This window comes from Oncorhynchus tshawytscha, linkage group LG15, assembly GCF_018296145.1.
Source record: "Oncorhynchus tshawytscha isolate Ot180627B linkage group LG15, Otsh_v2.0, whole genome shotgun sequence".
NCBI classification, from domain to species: domain Eukaryota; kingdom Metazoa; phylum Chordata; class Actinopteri; order Salmoniformes; family Salmonidae; genus Oncorhynchus; species Oncorhynchus tshawytscha.
The window spans coordinates 8473147-8501043 of record NC_056443.1 but is presented as its reverse complement, the minus strand read 5'-3'; the positions used below and the strand labels follow the sequence as shown (position 1 = coordinate 8501043).

Genomic DNA, 27897 nt, shown 5'->3' with positions numbered 1-27897 from the left:
CGAAGGAATGCAAGGGTCGAATAGCGTTATTGAACATGCGCACTTCACATAGTAGGCGTTCCCTAAAGGAAATATGTAAATAAATGCTAGAACGCGCCAATAGGATTTCAGTAGTTCGTGCCTGCCTTGCCCCACCTCTTTGCTCGTTTTGGCCAATATGATTATTTTGTTCCCATTTCATACGACAAGCTCTGGTCTAATTTGGGTTAGTTATAAGAATCTTTGGTATAAACATTGGCTGGATTGTACCATTCTCTCAAAAAATATTTTAATTGTGCTTCTTTTGACATATTTTAATGTATTTTAATTTTATTATAAAGATAATACATTTTATGTCATAAATGTTGTGTAACATAACCATTTAATGCTCTCAAAATGATCTAGTCGTGCATTTCAAAAGTGCGCACTCCCCCTGTTACGTTTTTGGTTTATTCCCATTGACTGCCATGTTGGATTGAGTCACAAATCTGCCGCTACTTGCGCTGGAGTTCTGATTAAAGTTTAGTATCTACCATATGCAAGACGTTGCAGGAATGTTCTCATAATTTGGATTGAAGGAGGACCTTACGTTGTTTTTGGGACTAACGAAGATAATATCACACTAAAGCTGTTTCTATCGGGAAGTGAACAAACGTGCATCGATGTGAGGGTCCGGTTGCAGGCCACGGGAGATCAATGACTGTTTGTTTGGGTTTCTTACAACGTCGAATCGGAATCATAACACACCTTTTGGTTGATTGTCAATAATGAGTGGCCATCTGCCGCAACGGCGGCCCGCTAACAGTGCATCCAAACTGCTAACCCCACAAGAGAACGACTGTCTCTTCAATTACCTCGGCAGAAAATGCACCGTAAGTTTATCAGTTGTTATACTTTCTTTACTAATTGCTCGTGAATGATGTTTACCCGTTTCAGGATTAATTGAAGCCTCTGTAATTGATGCCTCAATATGTTTGATATAACAATCGAAGGAAAACAACTCTCGCCACTGGCACTGGCTAGATTGGTGGAACAGGGGTAGGGAAAAATAAGTCTTGATATCCTGGGACATAGTGACATTTGGGCGGTAGAAAGTTTCAGTCAAGCCCCGAGGCCTCGGGTGTTCCCTGACACCTGCATAGCACCCAGAAGAGCCAAACCACTGTTAACAAGAATGTGCTGCTCGGTTTTGTTGGCCCTAGACCTGGGCCAGTGTTAGGATCTGCTAAACTCATCAACCTGACTACCAATATTTTTTCGTACTGAAGTTGCATAATGTCTTGGCTGATTTCGGAAGCAGCCTGTGTGTTCAGAACAGCCTGTGTGTTCTGAACAATCTTTCTGGCATGCATTGTTCTGTTGTCCACACAATACTTTGTCATAGGCAATCACACAATTCAGTTCAGTTGATTGCTCTCCTCGGTTTTTGAGATGCGGCAATCAGTGAAGAATGTGTCCAATGTAGCGTTACAGTGTATCACTGTAGCAAATTAGCTCTGATGGGCAGGGACTCTATTTAATGTGACCGCTTGAGAAATTATATTATATAACGCGTTTTGTTATCATTTGACCCGGCCAGGAAATTATATTTCAATAGAAACAATGTGTCCTCTTGAAACGTGATGTGCATTGATTGCGCCCTTTAACCTCGGGTATTTAAGTTGGTGTAATGTACAATAGCATTGTAAAGGCCTAGACTTATGTCAACAAAATAGGTATACAGTATCTATTTACTGTTTTTACACCCCAGTGTGTCATCTTGATCTACCTTGGATGGTAGGCTAATGTCATCCGATGTCAGTTCAGAGAGAGAATGCACCCCCCCCTTTATTTTACAATACATGCAAGTATGAGCTACCTTTAAACACCAGGTTGGTTGATACAATTGGATGCCATTTAAGGCTGTTCATCAGTTCATCAGGAATGTGGTTTAATCAGATTTCCTCATGGTTATGGGTCAATGCTGTGTTGTGTAATGTTTGAAACTAAGTTGGTAGGTTTCTACCCAGTGTGAAGTCCAATACTGCTCGCACACTTTCCCTACAGTGGTTGAGCCTACAGTTTCTCCAGAGTAGGTGCGTTGATAGTTTTGTCTCGGTAGTAACTTTCCCATGCCACGTTACCACACCCTTTGCTTACTTCCCCATATCATCTGGCTTTGAGTCATGTCACCTTTTGTCATGTTCACAAAGTAGGCTAAGATGGTGTTGAGGAAGTCGTCTTTGCTTGCTTCCTCTTTCTCACGTGGTGGGCCAGAAGAGTCTCGCCTCCTACCTGTCTGTCACAGTCATACCTGTCCCAGGTGTGTCTCTGCACCTGTTGTTCACCTGCATACACAGCCAATGACATCATTCCACAGACATCCAGGCCATGTCACTCACCATGTGAGACAGCCCAGGCAGTTGCGTGAGTGACATTCCTGCCTCGCTCTCCTCATGAAAACGCTCTTGTTAAAATCTGTGAGAAGTGAGCGATTGCTTGTTATGTAATGGTCTCATGTAGCTAGAGAAGGAAAATGTAGGAAGCTGCTGTCTTTTCCTCCACAGAGAACTGAACACTGAACAGCCCCTGCTTCTGTGTTTAACCTTTGGCTTATTCCAGTTATGCTAGCTGAGCCAGAAGCTAATGTCTAATACCTGTTGCCTGTTGAGACATGGATGTTATGTGCTAGTTGGAACCAGAGCTGTGTCAGTGGATTTCAGCTCAGGGCCTCTCTCTGTGTCTCTCAGCTCAGGGCCTCTCTCTGTGTCTCTATCTCGGTCTCTATCACTCTGTCACTCCACTCTCTTTCAGTGATTCATACATACAAACAGTAAGCAGCACACTCTGAAACGCAGGCCCTGCCAGATGATGAATCACATATGTGAGAGGTCCAGCCTGTGTTGATGTGGCTTCACTGACATTCAACTCATTGGTATTCCTACTGCTTCACTTTTTACTATCAGCACCGGGCTAGAGGTGGAAGCTATCCAATTCGCATTCTGTGTGAGTGAGACAGAGACACAGAGACTGCCTGATCAGCAGTCCTCTCCAGCAGGAAGTGCAGTGGTCAACCTCCTTCAGTGTTTTGTGCTGGAGTGGCGAAAATGTGCCTTTTGATCTTTACCTCATACTCTCCTTCCCAACCTCTTCCCTGTTCCCACTTTCCCCACTTCGGCCTCCCCTTACCACCCCTACTCTGGGCCTCTGCCTCCCCTTACCAGCCCTACTCTGGGCCTCTGCCTCCCAACACCAGTCTCTACTCCTTCCCAACTACACTGACTTTCCCCCCTCTCTTTCTGTCCTTCCCAACCCTAGCCATTCCTACCCAATCCCACTTTTTAGGCTCATGGGAAATACTGTCAGGACATGGATGAATGATGCACACTTACCGTACATTCAACATCCTGTTTGTTCGTTTTCCCTGTGAGCCCTCTACAGTCCTACTGGCTGTAGTGTGTAGTAGCACCAGCAGCCTGGTGAGTGGTGCCATGGCGAGCTTTGATGATGTCACTGGGACTGGGTGCTTCCTGTGGCCGGTGGGGCTCGTTGAGGCTGCCACTTGTGATCAGAGCTCGAGAGTCCGATAGATGAAATCACTCAGCTCTCTGTGACCTCACTGTCTTTGTCCCGTTGTGGGCACAGCCAGCTAGATGAGCACGGACATGTATTGCTTTCTTTGAAATGTAGTCTAGGCTAGAAAGCTTCATGTTCCCCAGACACTGCACAGCTCTTACCCATCTGTGTGTAGTTAGCTACTAGGTGTTCTCGTGAACTTGCTTTACCACTTTCTGCTCAGGCCTGCCTTTCATCTGCAGGGTAATTGGCCTGAACCCCTCTGCGAGGAGGCTAGTGAACTTGGGGAAGAACCTGGGTCCCGTTTTCCAATAACATTTTAAGGCTAAGTTCGTCTTTAGAACCTTCATAGGAGCATCGGTAAATCTCTGTGCTGTTTCCCAAAACCGTTGTTACTAAAGTTTCACTTGAAAGCGCTTGTTATTTACCAACTGCCTAAGACTACTTGTAAAAACAGCTAAGTGTTTTGTGAGCTGCTTTTTTTTTTTTTACCCTTCTGCTTCACTTTATTCACCGAAGATCAAGATGTTTCTGTCTGACTGTGATCAACAACTTTCGAACAAAGTTGTCTACACACAGACCGACAAAGTTGCCAAAATATTTGCAATTGTTACAAACAAGTGAAGCGTAAAAAGCTTAAAATGTAACCCGAGATGACTGCAATTAAAATATACTTTTGGTAATGTATGTGGACACTTGCTCATCAAACATCTCATTCCAAAATCATGAGCATTTATATGGTGGTGGTCATCCTGCTCTTTGCTGCTATAACAGCCTCCACTCTTCTAGGAAGGCTTTCCGCTAGATGTTGGAACAGTGCTGCTGGAACTTGCTTCCATTCAGCTACAAGTGCATTAGTGAGGTCGGGCACTGATGTTGGGCGATTTGGGCCTGGCTCGCAGTCTGCATTCTAATTCATCCCAAAGGTGTTCGATGGAGTTGAGGTCAGGGCTCTGTGCAGGCCAGTCAAATTCTTCCACACCAATCTCAACAAACCGTTTTTGTGTGGACCTCACTTTGTGCATGAGGGCATTGTCATCCTGAAACGGTAATGAGCCTTCTCCAAACTGTTGCCACAAAGCACAGAATCATCTGGAATGTAATTCTAGGCCTAGTCCGAACTTTTTTTTATACCTTTATTTAACTAGACAAGTCGGTTAAGAACAAATTCTTATTTTCAATGACAGCCTAGGAACAGGGGCAGAACGACAGATTTGTACCTTGTCAGCTGGGGGATTTGAACTTGCAACTTTTTGGTTACTAGGCCAACGCTCTAACCACTAGGCTACCCTGCAGCCCCAGACCATTATTCCTACTCCACTTAACTTTACAGTTGGCATTGGGCAGGTAGTGTTCTCCTGGCATCCACCAAACCCAGATTAGTTTCCACTGCTCCAGAATCCAATGGCGGCGAGCTTTCCATCACTCCAGCCAACGCTTGACATTGCGCATGGTGATCTTAAGCTTTTGTTCGGCTGCTCGGCCATGGAAACCCATTTCAACTCCAGACGAAAAGTTAAAGTTGCTTCCAGAGGTAGTTTGGATCTCTGTAGTGAGTGTTGCAACCAATGACAGCCGATTTTTGCGTGCTTTATCACTCGATGGTCCCGTTCTATAAACTTGTGTGGCCTACCACTTTGCCGTTGTTGCTCCGAAACGTTTCCACTTCACAATTACAGCATGTACAGTTGACTGGCGTAGCTCTAGCAGGGCAGAAATTTGATCAACTGACTTGTAGGAAAGGTGGTATCCTATGATGGTGCCACGTTGAATGTCACTGAGTTCTTCAGTAAGGCCATTCTACTGCCATTGTTTGTCTATGGAGATTGCATGACTGTGTGCTTGATTTTTATACACCTATCAGCAATTGGTGTGCCTAAAATTGCCAAATCCACTAATTTGAAGGGATGTCCACATACTCTGGATATATAGTGTAAATAGGCAATGTGTACATATATATTTGCAGTCAAATTGTATTTGTCAATGCTTTGTAAACAACAGGTGTAAACTAATAGTGAAATGCTTATTTACGGGTCCTTTTCCAACAATGCAGAGTTAAAGATCAAATAAAAATGGTGACATGAGGAATAAATACACAGTGAGTAAAAATAACATGGCAATGAGACAGGGACTACCAGTACCGAGTTGAATTCAGGGGTACGAGGTAACTGAGGTTGCCATGTACATTCTGTGCCTTCAGAAAGTATTCCCACCCTTTGACTTTTTCCACATTTTGTTACAGCCTGAATTTAAAATGGATTAAATCTATTTGTTGTTGTTTTTTTACACTGGCCTACACACAATACCCCATATTGTCAAAGTGGAATTATGTTTTAAAATGTCAGTAAGTATTCAACCCCTTTGTTATGGCAAGCCAAAATAAGTACAGGAGTAAACATTTGCCTAACAAGTGTCGTAATAAGTTGAATGGACTCACTCTGTGTGAAGTAAGTGTTTAACGTGCTTTTTGAATGACTACCTCATCTCTATACCCCAAACATACACTTCTCTGTAAGGTCCCTTAGTCAAGCAGGGAATTGCATACACAGATTTAACCACAGAGACTAGGGAGGATTTCCAGTGCCTTGCAAAGAAGGTAGATAGATAAAAAGCAGACCTTGAATATCCCCTCGAGCATGGTGAAGTTATTAATTACACTGTGGATGGTGTATCAATACAACCAGTCACTACAAAGATACCGGCGTCCTTCCTAACTCAGTTGCCTGAGAGGAAAGAAACCGCTCAGGGATTTCACCATGAGGCCAATGGTGACTTTAAAACTGTTAGAGTTTAATGGCTGTGATGGGAGAACTGAGAATGGATGAACAACATTGTAGTTACTCCACAATACCAACCTAATTGACAGAGTGAAAAGAAGGAAGCGTGTACAGAATAAACATTTTCTAAAACATGCGTCCTGTTTGAAACAAGGCACTAAAGTAACACTGCAAAAAATACGGCAAAGCAATTAACTTTGTTCAGAATGCAAAGTGTTATGTTTTGGGCAAATCCAATACATTACTGAGTACCACTTTCAAGCATTGTGATGGCTGCATCATGTTATGGGTATGCTTGTAATCGTTAAGGACTAGGGAGTTTTTTTATGTTCAAAGGAAACTGAATAGAGCTAAGCACAGGTAAAATCCTAGAGGAAAACCTGTTCCAGTCTGCTTTCCACCAGACGCTGGGAGATTAATTCACTTTTCAGCAGAACAATAACTAAAACACAAGGCCAAATCTACACTAGTTGCTTACCAAGAAGACGATGAATGTTCCTGAGGGGCCGAGTTAGTTTATGACTTAAATCTACTTGAAAATCTATGGCAAGACCTGAAAATGGTTGTCTAATTTGACAGAGCTTGAAGAATTAAAAAAATAATAATAATGGGCAAATGGTGCACAATCCAGGTGTGGAAAGCTCTTAGAGACTTACCCAGCGAGACTCACAGCTGTGAACGCTGTCAAAGGGGCTTCTACAAAGTATCCACGCAGGTGTGTGAATACTTGATATTTCTGTATGAAATGTTTAATACATTTGCAAATATGTCCCCCAAAAATTATTCATTTTGTCATTATGGGGTATTGTGTGTAGATGGGTGAGAAAAATAATCTCTTTAGTCATACTTTGAATTCAGTCTGACACACTTGTCGATCTCCAAGGCATTTCTAGTCAATCGCCAAATATTTTTGTGGGGGAAAAAAATAAACCCCTCTGTTCCTTTTTTCAAATGTTTTATTAGTCCCGGGCTGTTGGTGGTAGGTGCAGCCAATTCAGCTGTCCTGCGTGCCAGGTAGGCAAACTGTTGCCATTTCATGTGTCTGAAGGTACAAACTCTGCCTTCCCGGTGGGCCTGGAGAGGAAATCAAGTGCTCTATACCATTGCTGGCCAATCCGATTGCTCAGATGAACGAGTCTGCAGTAATGTAGCAGGCATAATAGAAAGCTACAGCAAAATTGATACTGTGAGATTTCAAAACGTTTAAAACCGTGACTAGAGAGAGACTGTCAACGAATACAGCAAAGAGCTGCTGTTTTTATGAGTGAGTTCATGTTTAAGTTCTTACTCAGAACTGTCAACACTTTGTAGTCAACACTTTTATAACCCACAATGCGCGTTCTTCCTATTTCCACTCAGCGCTACAACAAGCAGTGCAGCAGCAATGAATGAGTAGGAAAGTGTGTATATATAGGCTTGCGTTGTTATTAGCGGCTCGGGTCTTTTTTTAATATCAAGGAATATTTCACTTTTCTCTGTTAAAAGGAGTAACAACATGAGTTTGTGCATGAGGCAGAACTAATGCGGTGCGACTTGAGTTTCGTCATCGGCTGGAAGACGGTGTCCCTTTTTGGTTTGTGTCAGTGGAGGAAAGGGAGAGCGGAGGGATGTTGAGAGACGGACCCTCAGTCTGCTGCTCTCTCTCTCCGATGAGACTGACCACCAGGTGCAGGCACCACCAGCCCAGTAAAGTTTAAAAGCAAATTATTCAAATGTGCCTCACAAGTAATACAACAATGGATCTATTACCAGTGTGATCATATAGCCTACCTCAAATTTTGAAATGTATATATTTTTTAAATGTCCCGAACAACAATGCACTGGCAGGTAAATTCAAGCAAAGCCAATATGCAGTGATAATGTATTGGGCCTATAGCCTACTGCACAAACCTCATTGCTACAGAACTGTTTTTAATTGGTTAATGTTGCATAGGCTTACATTTTTAAGTCATGTTAGTAAAAAAAATCCGAGCGGTAGATCTCGGCATGCATGTTGACTCAAAGTGATCTTGACTCAGAGAAGGTTGGTGACCACTGGGCATTGTAATTTGTCTAACGATGTACTTAGCGAACATTCTTGCCATGTGGTGTTTTTGGCTTTCGGCTGTTGTAGGTTTACGATGCGTCGTTCCATCGGTATCGGGAAACCGGGCCCTGATCTTGAGTCTGTGTAGTGGAGCCTGACATCCAGCCCTGCTGAGTCAGAGGGTTCTGCTGCATGCCTGTCTGACCCAGCAGGATCACACATAATGGGCATGGAAGGAAGGCCTGGCCACATCCGTCTAAGACCATGAGATACTTGGCAATAACTCTCCAGTTAGCTCTGTTTGAGCTGGCCCTTTATCTTTATGACAAGTTATCTTCAAAGAGCTGCGGATATTGTTTGCATTGCTGCAGCAGCTTCACTTGGTAACCACTCTGTTCCCTGAGACGGCCGCCTCCTCCTAGTACAGGGCTGCCCAACCCTCTTCCTGGAGATCTACTGTCCTGTGGGTTTTCAGTCCAACCCTAATTTAACACACCTGATTCTACTCAGATATGCTAAATTAGGGTTGGACAGTAGATCTCTAGGAAGAGGGCTGCCCTGGTCTAGAGCTTCTAGGTCTAGATGCATTACTGACATGTCTGCTGTTGGAGTCAGTCCTATAGAGAAGGGTGTAGAGGCTGTTACGGTGAGACACACCCTGCTGCCAACAATAAAGACACGTTATGACAGGCCATCCTTCCTGACCTCTTCACATTTCTATAAGTAAATGACAAGAGTATATTCACCACTTTTTTGGCAGCCTGACAGGCTACTTTACCGTCCTGCGTGAGGAGACTGCTGAGATGTCAGTAAGCAATACAGAGGACAGTACTGGCACACAAGAGGACAGGGTGACTTTAGTCCTGCTGAGAAATGAACTGCGCTGCGGTAGTCTAAACTCTGCCAGTGCTGTCACACCTCTGTAGTAGTGTTTCTGCGCATACATTATTTTCTAACCTTTTTATTTAAAGTTTGACTTGGCGAGATGAGATTGCCCTGAGCAGATATTGAGATGAGCGCGATGCAAAATGTTGCGTGGTCAGAGTATCTGCGCACGTGCACGGGTGCGCTTCACACTGTTACTGCATGATCTCTACAGGACCAAAACAGCAGAGAAGTTTAGCCTCACACTTCAACCCTCTTAGTTGTTGAGGAAGTTGCCCTGTTATTGTGTATACTTGCATCCTTGAGTCTACCTTTTTAAAGCAGGAAGTTGATTCCATTGAGGTCAAATACATATTTTTAAAGGGAGACCTGGCCAACACTGCTTCACTGTAAAATATAGACTGAGAGTCTGAGTCTCAGTTAAATCCCTATTACATCCATTTGACATTTTAGTCATTTAGGTGACTCTTATCCAGAGCGACTTACTGTTCATGGGGGTTGGGCCAGTAACTGAAAGATTGCTGGATCGATTCCCCGAGCTGACAAGGTAAAAATATGTTCTTCCCCTGAGCAAGGCATTTAACCCACTGTTCCCCGGGCTCCGAAGACGTGGATGTCGATTATGGCAGCCCCCCCCCCCGCACCTCTCTGATTCATAAGGGTTGGGTTAAACCTTCTGAAGACACATTTCAGTTGAATGCATTCGGTTGTATTAACACCTTGTGCCTTTCTCTCCCCTGCAGTCGCTGTGTTCAGCGGTGGTGCAGGTATACTCAGCAGACAGGAACTCAGCCTGGACCAAGAAGTGCTGTGGTGTGGCCTGTCTGGTCAAAGACAACCCAGCACGATCCTACTTTATCAGGGTGTTCGACATGAAGGTGGGTTTAGTTCACACTGTAAAACAACACATTTCACTACACCTATCTGATGTGTGTGACAAAACATAGATTAAAACCAATGTATATAATAATAATTACATCCACACACTCTGTCTCTCTCGCCACAGGAGGGTAGAAGCATGTTAGAGCAGGAGCTCTACAACAACTTCTCGATCACTTTTCCCAAATCTTACTTCTTCACATTCGCAGGAGACGTGAGTTATCCCTTTGTCTATGTACTTGATGTGCTTTGCTCCAGCCAAGTCCTTTCACATGTCATGGTCATTTTTTTTTATGGCAAAAACCTGTGTGTGCTGTCTTTTGAAGCCTGCAGTGTTGTTCGTTCTTATGACATTCCACTTCCTGTGTGTGTGTGTAGTCGTGCCAGATGGGACTGAACTTCGCCAACGAGGAGGAGGCCAAGCTTTTCCGGGGAGCCGTCGAGGACCTGCTTGGGAGACGACAGAGAAAATCTGGTGACTACTACCTACCGATGCCATCTTTGATTCTACTGACCTCGGATCTCTGATATTAAAACCATCTCCTCTCCTCTCTGACCTAAGCTTGGTCTGCTAATGTTTGGACAGATCCTCTCAATTTTGAGATCTGGATCTCTCCTTCTTTCTATGCCATCTCCTTCCTGATTGTTCAATTGGCAGCTCTCGCTCTCTCTGGCCCACAGTTAAGGGCTTTAGCTCCAGTAGAAGGGGAGCAGTTCTAGAATCAGCTTCACCCTCTACTAAATCCTAACATAAACATGTGCCTGATCAGCTAAGATCATTGTCCAGGGGCAACAGTGCTCTTCCGTGCCTCTTTTTGAAGTGCTCATGGAGACCAGCTTGCTATAATGTCAAGTTCAGGACTTGAGTTTGTCCTCTGTCCCAAACCAGCAAGAGTCGATGCAGTTTCTGTATGGATGATCCTCTTTTTAGATGTAAGCTCTGTCTTGTCAGTCAGTCTGTGATCGTTCTGGTAAATCACTAACTCGCACACGTACGCTTGACAATCAATCCCCACACACACACGCACATCCATGCTGCTTATAAACTAACCCCCCACCCCCTGCTTACAGAAGAGTTCCTCTTTGATCCTCTCTACTCACCTGTAACTCCATACCAATCCCTTACCTTTCACTAACACACAGCACTATACAGGAGTTTAATTCTATACATTTTGTTTTACAGAAAAAAAGACGTCAAAATGGTAGGTCAAAATGGTAGGTCAAAATGGTAGGTAGAAATGGTAGGTCCTTCATGAGTCTTTTTTTTGGGGGGAAAATCATTTTGATGTTAACCAGAAATCGACGTAGACACTAAGTTTTTAATCAAATAACCCTGAAATGATTTGACTTAAAATATACATGCACGTAAACAAACACACTCGTCCCCACGTGGCTTTGATTGAATGGTTCCCGTGTAAAGCCATTGGATAATCCACTGAAAGCAGGTTGTCTCAGAGAGAACACCTCTCCCAAGCCCCTAACTAACAGATGACCTACCCTACCCCCCAGTCTTAATCTTAACCATAAGGGGTATGGAAGTACTGTAAATCTGACTGTGGCATCAGTGGTGAGAAGCAATTTCTATGTACATAAAGCCTCTTTCCCGGACATGCTTAGGTATCCTGCATACACACTCCAGAAAGCCAGTTCTACAGGGACGTTGAGCAGATCCCTCCCTCAATCTTAGAATACCATTCCTGTGACACCACTCACACTCCATCACACACTCCAAACCAGGCCATATGAATACTCAGCCAACCTCCACATTCTATAGATAAGAGGCTACAGTTGGAAGTCGGAAGTTTACATACACTTAGGTTGGTCATTAAAACTCGTTTGTCAACCACTCCACAAGTATCTTGTTAACAAACTATAGTTTTGGCATGTCGGTAAGGACATCTACTTTGTGCATGACGTAAGTAATTTTTTTAACAATTGTTTACAGATTATTTCACTTATAATTCACTGTATCACAATTCCAGCGGGTCAGAAGTTTAAATACACTAAGTTGACTGTGCCTTTTAAACAACTTGAAAATTCAAAAAAATGTAATGGCTTTAGAAGCTTCTGATTGGCTAATTGACATCATTTGAGTCAATTGGAGGTGTACCGGTGGATGTGTTTCAAGGCCTACCTTCCAACTCTGTGCCTCTTTGCTTGACATCATGGGAAAATCAAAAGAAATAGACCTCCACAAGTCTGGTTCATCCTTGGGAGCATAACTCCAAATGCCTGAAGGTACCACATTCATCTGTACAAACAATAGTACGCAAGTATAAACACCATGGTACCACGCAGCCATCATATCGCTCAGGAAGGAGACACCTTCTGTCTCCTAGAGATGAACATACTTTTTGTGAAATGTGCAAATCAATCCCAGAACAACAGCGAAGGACCTTGTGAAGATGCTGGAGGAAACCGGTACAAAAGTATTTATATCCACAATAAAACGAGTCCTATATCGACATAACCTGAAAGGCCGCTCAGCAAGGAAGAAGCCACTGTTCCAAAACCGCCATAAACCCAGACTACGGTTTGCAACTGCACATGGGGACAAATATCAGACTTTTTGGAGAAATATCCTCTGGTCTGATGAAATAGAACTGTTTGGCCAAAATGACCATCGTTATGTTTGGAGGAAAACGTGGGAGGCTTGCAAGCCAAAGAACACCATCCCAACCCTGAAGCACGGGGGTGGCAGCATCATGTTGTGGGGGTGCTTTCCTGCAGGAGGGACTGCTGCACTTCACAAAATAGATGGCATCATGAGGAAAGAGAATTACGTGGATATATTGAAGCAAGATCTCAAGACATCAGTCAGGAAGTTAAAGCTTGGTCGCAAATGGGTCTTCCAAATGGATAATGACCCCAAGCATACTTCTAAAGTTGTGGCAAAAAGGCTTAAGGACAACAAAGTCAAGATAGTGGAGTGGCCATCACAAAGCCCTGACCTCAATCCTATAGAAAATTTGTGGGCAGAACTGGAAAAGGCGTGTGCGAACAAGGAGGCCTACAAACCTTACTCAATTACACCAGCTCTGTCTGGAGGAATGGGCCAAAATTCACCCAACTTATTGTGAGAAGCTTGTGGAAGGCTATTCAAAGCATTTGACCCAAGTTAAACAATTTAAAGGCAATGCTACCAAATACTAATCGAGTGTATGTCAACTTCTGACCCACTGGGAATGTGATGAAAGAAATAAAAGCTGAAATAAATCATTCTCTCTTCTATTATTCTGACATTTCACATTCTTAAAATAAAGTGGTGATTCTAACTGACCTAAAACAGGGACTTTTTACTAGGATTAAATGTCAGGAATTGTGAAACTGAGTTTAAATGTATTTGGCTAAGGTGTATGTAAACTTTTGACTTCAACTGTATATATAACCTTGTAGAGTATAACAGGTGCGTCATTCTCCTCATCAGTACCCAGACACGCTGGGGGTGATACAGTTCATTGGCATTTTTCTTGAATTTATGTAATTTAGTACCAGAGCTTTCCTTATTCTACAGATACTATAACAGTCAAAAGCTCTTTCAGAGATGATCTCAGGAACTGGTCATGTTGATTTGCTGTGGTGGGACATTAGTGTGTCACTTTTCATAGCAATCCTTGGAATCGCTTATCAACGGTGCATTCTATTGGACTTCAAAGCTAGTTTGCTCTGTGCCTGGCTCCCCATAGTGTTGTACTGGTCTTACTGGGGGGGCTGACCGTGCCACCCCAATCAACTCCTGGTCTGCTTAATCAGGCTAACAGGATTTAATTCAGCTGCTAATGTTAGTTACTTCACAACTCTCACACTACCCCAGTCCACTCACAGCACTGGCCACGGAACGGAAGGAGTTGTTGTGGGGGGGGGGGGCTGAATTTGTGACATTTTTGCCATTTGTGACCTGTAAACAGATTTCTGAGAGTGATGTTTTTACATGATATGGCCCAGACCTGCCCTATGAAGTTTGATCAGACTGGCATGGCTTGGGCTGTGCCCATACAGACAACATTCTGGCCGAGCAGGCATGGTGTCTTCTGCCTGTGGCCATACAGCGGTTTGTCTGTGGTGTCTCAGTGTCTGCAATAATGACAGGTGAGAATGACCCTGCAGATAGGAATTAACTGCGTTCACCCAGAATGTTAGTTTCTGTTGCCTTATCGCTCTCTTTTTCTCACTATCTCTCCTTCTTTCTCCATACTGTCTCTGAGTGCCGTCTCCCAGCCAGCCCAGCCTCTCTCTCTCTCTCTCTCTCTCTCTCTCTCTCTCTCTCTCTCTGATGTAGATTCATCATGTTTAAGAGAATCTCAGGGATTATGGTGGATTAGCAGTGGGCATTAATGGTTATGTAAAATCCAGCAGCACTGTGATTTGCTGGGATTAGAGGTGGGCTGGAGTTGGGGGTGTGGTTTGGCACGCTGGTGGGGAGGAAGGCAGAAGGGAGGGGATGAGAGAGTATGGGAAAGAGTCTGGCTCGTAGAGCTGGGACCTGGCAGTGCTCCCTGTTGCGAGGGTGTGGAGAGGGCACTCTGTTTGGAGGCGGGGCCAGCTGTGGCATTTGCCCAACTCCTATCCACCTCACTCAGCCGGAGGGTCTTAGTCTGCCTTGGTCTTAGTCTGCCTGGCTCTGCCTGTTCTCTCTGGTTGCTCCTCCACCCGGTTCTCTGGATCGGTTTTTGGAAACGCCTGGAGTTGGTTCTATAGCTCGGGATGTCTCTCTGATTCTGTAGATCTTTGGATCAGTGGCTCTCTGAGCTATAGCCCAGGACTAAGCACCACGTAGTCTTGCCCCCCCCCATGCTTCTGCCATTGCTCTGAGATGATGTTCTGTACCACCTTCTTGTCCTCTCCCTCTGAGGACCTATCTGAGGGTGGAGGAGGAGGGGCGATGCTTCCGGGAGGGTGTCTCTCCACCCTCCACTGCCTGATCCTTCCCCAGGAGGAACTATATGCGCCCCCCTCGGACCTCGCTACCCGCCTCTCGCTACGCCATGGGGACCACGCTTGTGGCGTGGTGGGTAAGATGCTGCTGGATGTCAACATGGCGGCGGCCGGAGATTGTAAGGGGGACAGAGGGTGGAGGAAGGGGGACGGAATTCCCTGTGACTGTAGTCCCTCAGTCTCACCCTCGGTCAGAAAGAGCCCCCATGGGGACTCCAGCCACAGAGGTAGGTGGCTAGGGAGTCAGGACACTCATGTCCATATAATTCAGTTTGGATTGACCACTATGTGGGTGTCACAGGACGTGTGAGCCGCAGGCAGTGGCAAATAGTATTCAGTGTGAGGATTCCACACGAATCTCATCCAGGCAGTGTTGTAGTGATGGCTTTGTTTTTCTTGTTTGCTGTGCTTTGGTCTATCCCTGTGGTCCCACCAGCAGACAGCTCTCTGACTGAGTGCTCTAAGCCTACTGGGAGGCTTTAGAGAGATGGTTTTACACGAGGAGTGCTTACTGAGATTGTAATTTGATCACAGTAGCAGGTAGTGTGTTGTGACGTTGGCTAAACTCTCCAGGTGTATAAAGGCAACCCACTGTCTCACCCTGTGTGCCCTCTCATTCAACTAATCGTTGGAGGACGCGTCAATGATGGAAGTAGGCCTCATTAATGAAATGTACATCAAAAGTATTTTGTAATCGGTATGTTAAACTACCTAGTTCTGACACTCGGGTCTCTTTTCCCCAGACCTAGACTCTCCCGGACTGTAGCATTGTGGGTACTGTAGTTCTGACTCTTCTGTTCCTCCTTAGGCCCTGCCCTGCCCATGGCCACGGTGGACATCAAGAATCCAGAGATCAGCAGTATGCCACGGTTCCACGGCCACAACTCTCAGCTCAACATGGTGAGCAGCAGCGTCAACAACAACAACAAGAAGGAGAAGAAGGTGAAGGGAAAGAAGGGCAAGAAGCTGACCAAGGCAGACATCGGAACGCCCAGCAACTTCCAGTAAGTATTCTTTCCAATTTATTCCTTTTCCGTTCTTCTGTATTCTGTTTAGTTGTGTGTTTTTAATAACGCTCTTATATGTGACATCTGAGAAGTGTCTTTCACAAGCCCTCAGTGTGGGTTGAATCCATCATGAGATTAAATATTTGGCACTTCTAGTTACTCACTGTGATGTCAAGTTAGGATGTGGCCCATTTGGGTCAACTGGGGGGTATTGCACAGCTAATGTATAGAGGAGTACCTCTAGCCATACTGCAATGTGTTAATGTGCAAGCTAAGAGTTGATGGGACTTTTTAATCCTGGACATATTTCTAATCACATGTAATGTGTATCTGGCATGATTGATGGATGTGAGGATAATCTGTCCTGTGTTTTTAGGAATTGGACACTGGTAGTCAATACTATGGTACTGGGTTACTGAAGTAGTGTAAACCAGGGGTATTTAACCAGGGGTCCGCACCCAGGTATGGCAGGGGATCCGCAAAAACAAATGCATTTATACAGTAGCAGTCAAATGTTTGGACACCTACTCATTATAACCTGCCCAGGGACTGCGGTTGAAAATTAGCCGGCTGGCTAAAACCGGCACTTTTAATGAAACGTTGATTAATGTGCACTGTCCTTGTAAAAATAAAATAAATAAACTCATCTCAAGGGTTTTTCTTTTTACTGTTTTCTACATTATAGAATAATAGTGAAGACATCAAAACTATGAAATAACATGCATGGAGTCATCTAGTAACCAAAAAAGTGTTAAACAAATCTAAATATATATGAGATTCTTCAAAGTAGCCACCCTTTCCCTTGATGACAGCTTTGCACACTCTTGGCAATCTCCCAACCAGCTTCATGAGGAATGCTTTTCCAACAGTCTTGAAGGAGTTCCCACATATGCTGAGCACTTGTTGGCTGCTTTTCCTTCTCTCTGTGGTCTAACCCATTACCAAACCATCTCAATTGGGTTGAGTTTGGGTGTCCGTTGCTCGTGTTTCTTGGCCCACGCAAGTCTCTTATTGGTGTCCTTTAGTAGTTGTTTCTTTGCAGCAATTCAACCATGAAGGCCTGATTCGCGCAGTCTCCTCTGAACAGTTGATGTTGAGATGTCCGTTACTTGACCTCTGAAGCATTTATTTGGGCTGCAATCTGAGATCTAATGAACTTATCCTCTGCAGCAGAGGTAACTCTGGGTTGTCCTTTTCTTTGGCGGTCCTCATGAGACAGTTCAGTCATAGTGCCTAATGTTTTTTGTGACTGCACTTGAAGAAACTCTAAGTTCTTGAAATATTCCGTATTGACTGACCTTCATGTCTTCTAGGAATGGACTGTTTCTCTTTGCTTATTTCACCTCTTCTTGCCGTATTATGGACTTAGTCTTTTACCAAATAGGGCCATCTTCTGTATACCACCCCTACCTTGTCACAACACAACTGATTGGCTCAAACACATTAAGAAGGAAAGACATTCCAAAAAGTAACTTTTTTTGAAGGCACACCTGTTAATTGAAATGCATTCCAAGTGATTATCCTTATGAAGCTGGTTGAGAGAATGCCAAGAGTGTGAAAAGTTGTCATCAAGGCAAACTTTGAAGAATCTCAAATATAAAATATTTAGATTTATTTTTTATTTTTTTACACTTGTTTTCTACATGATTCCATATGTTGTTTCATAGTTTTGATGTCTTCACTGTTATTCTACAATGTAGAAAATAGCAAAAATGAAAGAAAAACCCTTGAGCGAGTAGGTTTTTTTTAATGAATATCGCTAGCAACAACAGAATAAACACATTTTGAATTAGAAGTATCTTGTTTCTATTGATGTCTCAACTCCTAATATTGAGTAAATTACACTCTGGTGTATCTGTCATAGGCTTTGAAAAGCACCTGCGAATAGGCTACCAGTGTGGCATGTGCCGTGTCTTGACTTGGACGTACATTTCTGCCAACACATGGCTCACCTTTGTTTAACCAGGTAAACGGCTGCTCTTAGCAAAAGTTTGCTTGGAGTTACCTTTTCTAGTTAGGCGACTTTAGAGTTTACACTTCCTCTGTGTCCTCTCATCCCCTGAGTGTAGGGTTAGGGCTACCTACTATATACTGATTGGATCATTCCCTCAGGCTCTGTACTCTCTCTCTCTCTGATCATGTGTTTCCTTCTAGGCACGTTGGCCATGTCGGCTGGGACCCCAACACAGGCTTCGATGTGAGTATGACTGACTGACTGGGTTCTGACTGAGGAAGAGATATTGTTGTCTATACTGTAGCCTCTGGCTAGTAGACTCATCCCCTACTTCTAATGGTATGGGAAGATCCTATCTGACCTGTGATCTGCCTCTTCTCACGCGGCGGTCTACCTAGCCTCTGTCATATAACGTATGGGATGTTTTAATGTCACATGAACAGTGAAATGCCTTTCTTTCTAACTCAAACCAATTGGCCTGGACAGTGGGTTGGTTTCTCTCCGAGGATGTGTATTACTGGGAGAAAGAGGGGAGGGAAGGAAAGAGAGTGGGGGGGGGGGGTTGTTGCGTTTTCATCCCCCTTACTTGTTTATTTCTGAGGTAGTGTTCGTCAGACATGATTCTCCTCAGAACTAAATATGAAATATTATGACGCATCTCTCATCTCTGCCCACTGCAGAAGTTACTGCCAGCCCAGGGTTACACAAGGAGATTTCACATTATCAACCTGTTTCTGCATAATCCATCCATTCATTTCCAAAAAAAGGATAAGTAATTATTGCGTGGTGTTCTACATGCACATCGAACAGAGCAGACGGGAACCGGAGGATTTGTTGAAATTTCTAAAAATAAGATTTCAATGATTTTGCGTTTCTGAGCTTTAATACTTTCAAGGACTTAAGTGGAGAGCGAGAGATGAGAGAGGATGTTTTAACATGTTTCGACAGAAACAGGAAAGAACCCTGCAAGATTTTATTTATTTACAGCTGTAATTCATTACATAAAGAACACAACCTGAATTACATAGAGGTAAACAAACTAACTAAGCTGTTTGTGTCTCTGCCCAGAGAGCTAGAGTAGTGGTTTAAAGTAGATATGATATAAACCTGTGTAATCTAGTTCTGTGGGAATATAATCTCACAGCCTTCAATCCACTCTACCGGTTGGCCAACAGGCAGTGCCAACCTGGCACAGGTCCCCTCAGCCACCAGGTGGTGATGCAGGGGCTGTTTTACAACAGGGGTGCCAACATCAGAACAGTTTATCTCAACATGAGACCGCCAGCTCTGACATAATGCGGTTCTAACTGAGTGATGTTTTATCCCACTGAGGTTTTACCTAGGGATGCACAGATGCCATTTTTGACCGATATCCAGTACTTCCCTTGCCAAGAAACCCGACCCCGATAACGGATAGTTAAAGTTTTATCATCCTTTTAAGCATTCCAGTACACTTAAATAGTTGAAACGCACAACACTGACCAAAATGTTATTTTGTTGGCATTTACGTATGTTCCCATTACCAGTGAAACATAATCAACACCTATTTCTTTCACTTACTTGCTGTGCTGTTTTGTTGTTCAGTCGTACAATGAAATCCTGGTTGAGAATGAAACATGTCGAGCAGTGAAGTTTCAGCTCTGTCTGTCCTTTCCTCAGTACGAAATCCTCGTCGACCCACTGTGCTGTCAGACTCCACATGCTCATGGGGCTGACGTCGCTGGTCCAAATGTCAGTTGTGAAGTTAATAGCCGTGACGTCCATAGCAAGTAGCTCGTGGATGTGCGTTTTCAACGTTTCTGTGTAACTCCGGTAGGGCTACATCTGAAAAAGAGCGCCTACTTGGTAGTGTGTACCGGGGCTCGAGGTGCTCGACCAGTCGGCGAAAGCCAACATCGTCCACAACAGAGAACGGTTGATTGCCAAGGGCAATGAATTCTATCGTTATTGAATTTCGCCTTTTGCGTCTCTCGCTGAGATTTTCTTGAACTTGTTTAGTTGTGCACTTAGTAGTCACTGAACGTCTGGTGGTGATGGACTTTCAAATGCGTAATTAGGTTTGTGGTATTGAAAGATTTCACTTTTCCCCTCTGGAAATATAATAAATAATAGCAGCACAAATGTTGCGTATGGCCTTTTTGTTATCTTCCTTTGAAACTTAAATAGATCCACACAGCAGACATTGTGGACCAGGTTAGTAATGCTGCGTTGCACGTGTAGCGCTGTATTTTTGGTGTCGTTACGTCATCTACCTACGTTATACAGGTATGCACGTCGGCGTTAAACTATACATCATGCCGATGTTGGCATTTTTAGCGAATATCTGCCAATTCCGATATGCTTAACAATTTTTTTAATTAAATTTTTTTTTAAATTATTGTATTTTTTTTCTGTTTCTCGTGCATCCCTAGTTCTAACTCATTGAGGTTCAAACTGAGTGAAGTTCTAACTGATAGGAGTTCTAACTCGGCATGGCTCTATTTCCTTTAATCCAGTGTTCTCTTCTCTCCTCCAGGTGAACAACCTAGACCCGGAGCTAAAGAACCTGTTTGACATGTGTGGCATCTCTGAGGCCCAGCTGAAGGACAAGGAGACTTCCAAGGTCATCTATGACTTCATCGAGAAGAAGGGAGGAGTGGAGGCAATCAAGATAGAGCTCCGCAGACAAGGTGTGTGTGGGTGGGAACTAAGGGCTTTGGGTTGTTTGTTTGTCAGAAGAGTATTGATAGTAGGTCACGGTGACTTACAAAAACAAGTTATCTTGTAGCCTATGTAGTGTCCATATAGATTGTTTAGTGCTCTAGAGTCTAATGTTCAGTGTGTGTTCCTCAGGTCCTCCACCTCCAAGGTGGTGTGGTAGGTTGGTTTATCTCTGCATGGTGCTGCTGTGGCATTAGTCTGACTGGGAGCTGTCTGATAGACTAACTCTGACCTCTGTAGGACAAAATAGTCTAACACAGAGTTTCCCAAACTCATTCCTTGGTGCACCTATTTTTTTGTTTGTTGCCCTAGCACTACACAGCTGATTCAAATCACCAACTCATCAAGCTGTGTAGTGCTAGGGCAAGAACCGAAAAGGTGCACACAGGGGGGCCCCAGGACCGAGTTTGGGAATCCCTGGTCTATCACAGGGGTGCACAACTCCTCAGGCCCTCGAGTTCCTCAGGACTGAGGCCCTTGAAGACCAGGGTCTGTATCCACGAAGCATCTGAGTGAGAATGCTGATCGAGGCTCTGTTTTGTCTTAAAGATCATAATGAATCAATTATATGGAAACATCCTAGATCAGCACTTTTACTCGCAGATGCTTTATGGATATGAGCCCAGAGCTGTGTGCCCCTGGGCATGATCTAACATGTATGGACCTTGACAGGCCAGACCAGGAGTCCGATTGCAGTGTGCTGAAGAGACGTTTTCCTTTTCTTGACTGTAGAATCACATGTTAGTCAATGCTATACTCTTTTATCCCACCACAAAGCTTTTGTCTGAGTTTCTGGGTTAGTTGAGAAGAATTACTTGAAGCATAGCTGTCCCTAGTGGCTACAGTCATTACTGCATGGTGTCATAGCAGCAATTGAGCTGTATTTATTTGCTGCCTTTCCTCTGAGGTTCTTCTAGAATCTAAAGCATGTTGTGAAGTGTGTACAATAGTAGATGCCATGCTAAAATTATTTCTCTTTCTGGTCCAGCCCCTCCACCCCCTCCTTCCAGAGGCGGACCCCCACCCCCTCCCCCACACCAGACCTCCAGCCCCCCACCCCCGCCCCCACCGGTCAGGGGCAGGGGCGCACCTCCCCTCCACCCCCTCCAGAGCGCCCACCTCAGCACCACCACCTCCTCCCCCTCCAGAACAGGCATGGGAGCTCCTCCCCCACCCCCAACTAGAGGCCTTCTGCCCCCTCCTCCCCTGGCTCCCCATGCCCCACCTCCTCCCCCACCTCCCTCCTTCACCTCAGCAGGTATTGGTTCCGGAGCACCACCTCCTCCTCCCCCGCCGCCTCCCGGCCCTCCTCCCCCACCCATGCTTCCGGAAGCTGATGGAGGGGGTGTAGGTGCTGGTAAGCCCTCAGCCCTGTTGAGCCAGATCAGGGAGGGGGCTCCGCTGAAGAAGGTGGAGCCCGTTTCCACCAGCACCAGCCGAGACGGTCTCCTCGAACAGATACGACAGGGAAAACAGCTAAAGGCTGTGAGTGGACATTATCTCCTTATACATTACTCCCTAACCCATTGTTCCCCAACTGCCGGCCCGCGGGCCAAATCTGTCCCGTCAGCAAAATGATTTGTCACCCCAAAGCCCCCCAATTTAATCAGCAATATTTGTTTCATTTAAAAATAAAAATGTCGGACCCGAGATGCAAAAACTCCCAAATGCAATGTCCCAAGAAGGCAGTTAACTAAATAATGCGAAAGTTACATTTTAACTTCATTCATGGGGAGAGAGAATGCAGGAGACATTCAAATAATAATAAAGCGTGCAGTGGACTATTTTGTGGTGCTGAAATGTTCAACTGCAATCAATAGGAGATGAACAGCGCCTGGTGCTGGAAATATAGCTAACTTGTTATGCAATTGTTGCACAGCAACAGATGGCGAAAAACTACACCAGTCGAGTAATTCATTTCAACAATGATCTTCATTTTAATTTGACTTTACAAACAACAAGTGGGTTTAATTGGAGTCTATTTCTTAAGAGCCGAGGCCTATATAAAATTACTTAATTGTTCCGCATTGACCTGATTGACAACTTCCTTCACAACAGCTCTGCTCCGCGAAGCACAAGCAGTGTGAATGCACTGGCTTCTACAGAGGCCGTATCGCAGTAACTGCTGTACGGCCAATGCAGACGTTGGCTTGACCATGCAGCGCCTCTAGAGATACTAGACGCACAGTCCCCTATACCGGAGAGTGTTCACTGGTGTGTATTCCTGTGTGTGTTCCAGGTGACTGACGAACCAGGGTCAGGAGGACCCGCCACCCCTTCAGCCGGCATCGTAGGCGCTCTGATGGAGGTGATGCAGAAGAGGAGCAAAGCCATCCACTCCTCAGGTACACACACACACACACACACGAGATAAGAGGTTGCTGTTATATTCATACCAATGTGTTTTGTATGTGTTTGTGTCTTTCTCTCCCTAGATGATGATGACGATGATGACGAGGAAGAAGACTTTGAGGATGATGATGAGTGGGATGACTAGTGACCCTCCCACTCACGGATGATTATGACAACACTACATTGTTCCTAAATTGTCTTTCTAAATCTTATTCAAATTATAATGTAAATGTTTTATCAATTTGCTGTATATTTTTGTTGCCTTTTTTTTTTTTGAGATTATTCTGTGCAATACCTCATTTAATCTGTAAAGGTTTGTCATGTTATCTTTCTGTAAAGTTTTCTTCTCTCTCTCTCCTGGATTTAACCTTTTTACGTCAAGTTTCTCTTGATCTAAGTGGTCAGTCAGTGACTGGAGAGAACAAATGAACAAACTGTCAGAGCCCTTAATAATTTAGTTGTTAAAAATCGAGAACACTATTTTCATACCCTTCTCTTACTTTATTTTTACTTATTCAAAAATCCTAGTTTAGCACTCTTATTTTCTTATAAAATCAGCTATGTTGGAATATTTAGCCCCATTTGCTGTCAATTGTAAATCTACTCAGTTTGTATTTTTGCACGAATTGAAAGAGGCTCAGTACGTGAATACAGAGCAGTAATCATGGCTGTATCTGCAACGTTATGCTTGAAAGGCTATCACTTAAATTATCCAACACTGTCAGCCCCTACACTACAGTAGTACACACACACAGCTGTCTTCTCTGTTTTTTGGTTCTTCATCATAGTTACAATACATTATTGATTACAAACGGTTATCACAAACAATGTTTTTTTTGTGTTTTTTTTATAGTAGCAATCAGTCTCCTACAGTTTATTTGTTTGAATCAGGTCAGTGCAGATGCTAAGCTTGAGGATGAATTAGTTTGTCAACGTAATGACATCTGATTTTGCAGCTGAGTGTCCCATGATGATCTGTTTATCTAACAAACTGTCCCTCAGAACCAGTGAACTACACTAACACATCTACTATTGACACTAACTTGACTCTACACAGGGGGATACTGCTTTCTCCTTGGAAGGGAACCAATGCTGTTCTTTACAGTATCGCTCTGTCTGTTTTCACGATGAGTGAAACTGCATTCAGGAACCAAGATATATGGACATCAAACCTTCAGAAATTAGGTTGGAAGAATAATGGACTATTAAATTGTACACTCAAATAAATGTTAATAATTTACAGAGATGCTCTCCTGTTTTCTGTGGGATGGATGTGATTATGTTTAAATATGAACAGACGTTGTACAGTAGGATATGCATCTTTTTACAATAAGTGCTTGTTTGGGCCTAAGGTTGTTTGAGGGAGAGCAACTTCTGAGTGTTTACCTATTTTGATGTGTGAGCATGTTCAAGGCCTGAACATGGACGTGTGTGTGCGTGCGCACTGAGCCCACTGGCATCCCTTCCATCAGTAGTAAGTGATGACCAGAGCTCTCATCACCAGCAGCTTAGTATGACTGATTCGATGAGCTGGCCATCTTCACATGGGGTCTTTGAACAGTACATATCGAGATGAATGAATATGGAAGACCTGAATCTATATGCTACTGATATAGAGTCTGATCTACACTTAATATTTCTGACTGTCCGGTGATGTTCCACGGCATGTCTGAATACCCGAATATCCCCCTGGTATGTCTGCTCACACAGACTGAAATAAGATTGCCTGCGTTAATATTTAGATTTAATTTTAGTTGGTTGTTATTACTACCTGTTCCAGGTGAGTGTAGCTATGCAATCTGTTCCAGTGTAGCTATGCCAAAGATGGAGGGGGTGCAGCAGGGTAGAATATGTTCTGTGTCCACGCTCCTTTGTGCACTTGGTAAGCCTGTCCCCTATGAAGGGTTTACAAAAGTGATTATAGCAGGCATGTCACATTTCCAGCTGGCTCCTCTGTCGCGACGTTACCTGAACGCCCATCTGCTGCCCGCTAATCGTTAGCTGTCTTATCAGCTACTATCTGATTAGATCTATCGGACATTTTCTTTTTTCTTGGGCCTTTATAACTATATATTTTTTTGCGAATTGGATTGATCCCCTCTACCACACGGAACCCCACTAATCCTACTGACGGAAATGCACGAGGTGGCTAAAAACAGACCTCCATCCTATGCTAGCTTGCTACCGATGGCCCGACTAGCTGTCTGAATCGCCGTGACCCCAACCAACCTCACTACTCACTGGACCCTTTTGATCACTCGACTAAGCATGCCTCTCTGTCAATATGCCTTGTCCATTGCTGTTCTGGTTAGTGTTTATTGGCTTATTTCACTGTAGAGCCTCTAGTCTTGCTCACTATACCTTATCCAACCTATTAGTTCCACCACCCACACATGCGATGACATCTCCTGGTTTCAATTATGTTTCTAGAGACTATCTCTCTTTTCATCACTCAATACCTAGGTTTACCTCCACTGTATTCACATCCTACCATACCTTTGTCTGTACATTATACCTTGAAGCTATTTCATCGCCCCAGAAACCTCCTTATACTATCTGTTCCAGACGTTCTAGACGACCAATTCTCATTGCTTTTAGCCGTACCCTTATCCTACTCCTCCTCTTTTCCTCTGGTGATGTAGAGGTGAATCCAGGCCCTGCACTGCCTAGCTCCACTCCTATTCCCCAGGTGCTCTCGATGACTTCTGTAACCGTATTAGCCTTGGTTTCATGCATGTTAACATTAGATGCCTCCTCCCCAAGTTTGTTTTATTCACTGCTTTAGCACACTCTGCCCATCTGGATGTTCTAGCTGTGTCTGAATCCTGGCTTAGGAAGACCAACAAAAATTCTCAAATTTTCATCCCTAACTACAACATTTTCAGACAAGATAGAACTGCCAAAGGGGGCGGTGTTAGCCTGCAGAGTTCTTTCCTACTATGCAGGTATGTACCCAAACAATTTGAACTTCTACTTTTAAAAATCCACCTCTCTAAAAACAAGTCTCTCACCGTTGTCGCCTGCTCTAGACCACCCTCTGCCCCCAGCTGTGCTCTGGACACCATATGTGAACTGATTGCCCCCCATCTATCTTCAGAGCTCGTGCTGCTAGGCGACCTAAACTGGAACATGCTTAACACCCCAGCCATCCTACAATCGAAGCTTGATGCCCTCAATCTCACTCAAATTATCAATGAGCCTACCATGTACCTCCCCAAAGCCATAAACACAGACACCCTCATAGATATCATCCTAACCAACTTGCCCTCTAAATACACCTCTGCTGTCTTCAACCAAGATCACTGCCTCATTGCCTGCATCCGTAATGGGTCAGCGGTCAAACGACCTCCACTCATCACTGTCAAACGCTCCCTGAAACACTTCAGCGAGCAGGCCTTTCTAATCGACCTGGCTGGGGTATCCTGGAAGGATATTGATCTCATCCCATCAGTAGAGGATGCCTGTTTTTTTTTTAAATGCCTTCCTAACCATCTTAAATAAGCATGCCCCATTCAAGAAATTTAGAACCAGGAACAGAACCATAGCCCTTGGTTCTCACCAGACCTGACTTCCCTTAACCAACACAAAGACATCCTATGGCGTTCTGCATTAGCATCGAACAGCCCCAGTGATATGCAGCTTTTCAGGGAAGCTAGAAACCAATATACGCAGGCAGTCAGAAAAGCCAAGGCTAGCTTTTTCAAGCAGAAATTTGCATCCTGCAACAATAACTCAAAGTTATGGGACACTGTAATGTCCATGGAGAATAAGAACACCTACTCCCAGCTGCCCACTGCACTGAGGATAGGAAACACTGTCACCACTGATAAATCCACTATAATTGAGAATTTCAATAAGCATTTTTTACAGCTGGCCATGCTTTCCACCTGGCTACCCCTACCCCGGTCAACAGCACTGCACCCCCCACAGCAACTCGCCCAAGCCTTCCCCATTTCTCCTTCTCCCAAATCCAGTCAGCTGATGTTCTGAAAGAGCTGCAAAATCTGGACCCCTACAAATCAGCCGGGCTAGACAATCTGGACCCTTTCTCCAATTATCTGCCGAAATTGTTGCCACCCCTATTACTAGCCTGTTCAACCTCTATTTGTGTCATCTGAGATTCCCAAAGATTGGAAAGCAGCTGCGGTCATCCCCCTCTTCAAAGGGGGGGACACTCTTGACCCAAACTGCTACAGACCTATATCTATCCTACCCTGCCTTTTAAGGTCTTCGAAAGCCAAGTCAACAAACAGATTACCGACCATTTCGAATCTCACCATACCCTCTCTGCTATGCAATCTGGTTTCAGAACTGGTCATGGGTGCACCTCAGCCACAATCAAGGCCCTAAACGATATCTTAACCGCCATCGATAAGAAAGATTACTGTGCAGCCGTATTAATTGATCTGGCCAAGGCTTTCGACTCTGTCAATCACCACATCCTCATCGGCAGACTTGACAGCCTTGGTTTCTCAAATGATTGCCTCGCCTGGTTCACCAACTACTTCTCTGATATAGTTCAGTGTGTCAAATCGGAGGGTCTGTTGTCCGGACCTCTGGCAGTCTATGGGGGTGCCTCAGGGTTCAATTCTTGGACCGACTCTTCTCTGCATACATCAATGATGTCGCTCTTGCTGCTGGTGAGTCTCTGATCCACCTCTACGCAGACGACACCATTCTGTATACTTCTGGCCCTTCTTTGGATACTGTGTTAACAACCCTCCAGGCAAGCTTCAATGCCATACAACTCTCCTTCCGTGGCCTCCAATTGCTCTTAAATACAAGTCAAACTAAATGCATGCTCTTCAACCGATCGCTGCCTGCACCTGCCCGCCTGTCCAACATCAC

General features: G+C 44.3%; 1 pseudogene; it reads left to right on the top strand.

Moving 5' to 3' along the window:
• The first annotated feature begins 422 nt into the window (after positions 1-422).
• On the top strand, positions 423-24293 carry LOC112214337 (annotated as a pseudogene).
• Positions 24294-27897: the final 3604 nt, after the last annotated feature.